Source organism: Pavona decussata, unplaced genomic scaffold, assembly GCF_977016875.1.
Source record: "Pavona decussata unplaced genomic scaffold, jaPavDecu1.1 SCAFFOLD_88, whole genome shotgun sequence".
NCBI classification, from domain to species: Eukaryota; Metazoa; Cnidaria; class Anthozoa; order Scleractinia; family Agariciidae; genus Pavona; species Pavona decussata.
In genome coordinates, this window is record NW_028145505.1 from 619,363 (window position 1) to 622,500 (window position 3,138).

Genomic DNA, 3,138 nt, shown 5'->3' on the forward strand with positions numbered 1-3,138 from the left:
TGCATCAAGGAAAATATTGAAAAAAAAACCTTCTAAAGCCGATTTCAGCTTCGGCAGTGTGCTTAGAATGTTCTTAACACTTTTTCAGAATTCCAGGCTCAACGTTCGTATAACAAAGGTTCTTATAAAAACCGTTAAAACCTTAAGGCTATTTTCCCTAATACCATTAAGTGTTATTCTTCGGAAAATGGGCTGTCAAGTGCTTGTCAGACAGGGGTTATAAAACAGCCCGTGTATAGGTCCAAGTCAAGGATTGCTCCTTTTGATTTCCCAAGATTGGGTTTCACAAGTTCCCAAGATTGGGCCATTGGAAACACAAGTTCCCAAGATGGATCATTGGAAACTATCATCATTGGTGTTTCTCTTATACCTGGGGAATTTCGCCTCTACTGTGAAAGGTAATAGTTTCATTACTTAAAAATGTTTTTCAGGGTATAACAGTTCGCACGAAGTCTTTAAGAAACATATATTCTTATCCATGTTGTTTTGGAAAGTCACCTACGTTTCCAAGAATTTTTAAAACGCACCCCAAAGTCCGTAATTTAACTTTTAGAGAGGTATGTCGTAGATATTAGCTTGTGTTTTCTTTCGTTTTAGTTGCTTATTTGAAGTTTGCAATGTGAAATTAGAAAAAAATAATAAATGCATTTTTATGAGGCAAATTGAAAATCGCGCACACGCCCTCTTCAATTCCTGTAGCTATTTGAAGAACGAAAAAACTATGTATATATGGCACGCAACGTAGTTTAGTTTTTCCAAACTAGAGATTATAGTTAAATTGCGTTCTCGATCAATTCCTGTAGCTTTCGTTCTTAAGTTATAAATTTTCCTGACCTATAGGTCTTTAAACAACATTTCGTTACGACCTCAGAAAAGATCGAACTTGTGATGCCCAGTTTTGTTCAGAGAATGATAGCTCTCTGTGACCTTGATCCAAGTTTATTTTACCTACCGCACCCTCCTGTGTTTTCATTCTTCGTATGCGTTCTCACCTCAAACCACACAAGTCTTAGTGCGTCATTCATATAAGAAGAACAATGGAATTTTGTTGGAATTTAAAGTGTTAAAAAATTAAGTTTTTATGAAGCCAATAGCAAATCGAGTACACGTCCATTTCCTTCGAAATTAGAACAGTGGTTGAGTTTAACATTAGCTAAAATACGTATTTTTTATATCACTGAAGAAACATTCGTTTCTCAGAAGTATTCATCCTGGAGAAAGATTTTATAACCTTCTATACAAAGATAAAACATAGTACTTCCTGGTCGAGAAACCTCAAGTGTCCTTAAATAATTCCAGTTTATTTCGTTTGAATACAAAGGAAACGCTTGGAGATAAAAAAAAATGAACCAAAGATTTGCGTCATACGTGTCGTGCAGTGATGTTTTAATCTAGCAAAAGTTTCTGCCCCCTGATTTGAAAGAAAACAGCTAGAGGTGAAGTGGTTTAGACGAGATCTCAAGTAACGGCGCTGTTGTGATAAATTCTATGGAAAAGCGCCTATAAGTCTGTCAATGAAATGGCAGCAATGCGACGGTAATCACTTGATACGATTATAGGAAGTTAAAACTGTCTACCAATTGATCAAATCCGCTTCTCGGGATTTTGTTTTAGACCTGGAAAAAATCCTTTTGGGTTTTACTTGTTTCGCATGGTTCAAAATAAAAACACGAAATGTTTTAACGGGTGATAAAGTAGACCTAGATGTATTCTATTTATCTTCAAAAATAAACAATATTTCTTTCTTTCTTTCTCAGAGAAACTCGAACTTGCAGAGATATGATGTTCAGTTTTCTTCCGTTTTTGCATATGTCATCTTCTTATCTTCCCACAGCGCAATTTGGAGAATACAGTCTACTCCCTTCATTGCAGACACCCTCTGGACGACGAGTTAGTGTCCTTAATAGTGAGAGTCCTTAATAACGGGAATTTATTTCAGTCAGATGTCTTTAATTTATTTTTGCCTGGGATTTAGCTACTCTCCGTATTATCAGAGTGTCCGTAATAGCTAGGTGTTGGCAAGGAGAGAGGACTCTATCAGGTTTCAGTGTGTGACGCCGAACAAACTTTAATTTACCTACAGGAAAACACGTACCCAAATTCCAGTAGGACTTTGAAGAACGAAATGAAAAATGGAGCGCGATGCACCTCGCTTCTTTCAAAACCAGAAATATGGTTGAGTTTAAAATAATATACCGTCTTTATTTTTTTATATCATTCAAGAAGTAATCCATTATAGTTCTTTCCAGAGGTATTAATTCCAGAGAAGGCTTTTATACCTTCTTTACAGAGACAAGACGTTAGGTATTTCCGGGTTGACAAGCTTTCATCGTCTTAAGATAATTTCAGCCCTATTTCGTTTGAAAGAAAAAAAAAATGATTTGGAAGTTTATCTGTTTCGTGCAGTGTTATTTTAATCTTTCAAAAGCTGTTTCACTCTGAGTTGAAAGGAAACAGTTAAAGGTTAAGCGGTTTAGACGAGGTCTAACGTGGTTGCGCTGCTGTGATAAATTGTATGGAATGGTGACCATAAGTTACTAACTGAAATTGACAGTAATGCCGTTATGCGAGGCTAATCACTTAATACTTCAATCTGTAGGAAGTTAAAACTGTCTACCAATGGATCAAATCCGCTTCTGGGACTTTATTTAATCCTGAAACGATCCTATTTACTCAGTCTTCAATCTGTTTTGTATTTTCCCCTTTCGTGAACATTCCAGGCATAAAAACTCGTCGCATGGCTCAAAACAAAAAACACAGAACAAATCTTCTAACCACTGATTTTATGCAGTTCATACTGTTTTATAAGCAAATAAACTACACATAGATGAAATCAATAACAATGAGAGGTCATGGCTGAGACAATTATATTTGAAAGTTAATTAAGTTCCCGACTTGATTGAGGTCAGACAAAACAGAACTTGAAGATTTATGATGCTTAATTTTGTCCATTTGTTTTGCATATGTAGGCACGTTATCTATTTGATACGCAATACGAAGAATATCTTTCATTTTTGAGTGATATATTCCAACGCTCATTTTAACAAGATTACAGTGCTTGCTTTTTCCTTTTTTTCTTTTTTGTTTTCCATTGGCTTCTCGCCACAAAACACACAACACTTGCTGCATCATTAAGGA

The 3,138-nt window shown here is 35.7% G+C and overlaps 1 pseudogene across 1 annotated transcript in view; it reads left to right on the forward strand.

The window, feature by feature from the left end:
* The first annotated feature begins 289 nt into the window (after positions 1–289).
* Positions 290–3,138, forward strand: part of LOC146474574 (uncharacterized) — a 30,908-nt pseudogene continuing 28,059 nt past the window's right edge. Inside the window, exon 1 of the transcript XR_014866142.1 lies at positions 290–398. The product of XR_014866142.1 is annotated as an uncharacterized LOC146474574 (transcript). The remainder of the gene's footprint in view (positions 399–3,138) is intronic.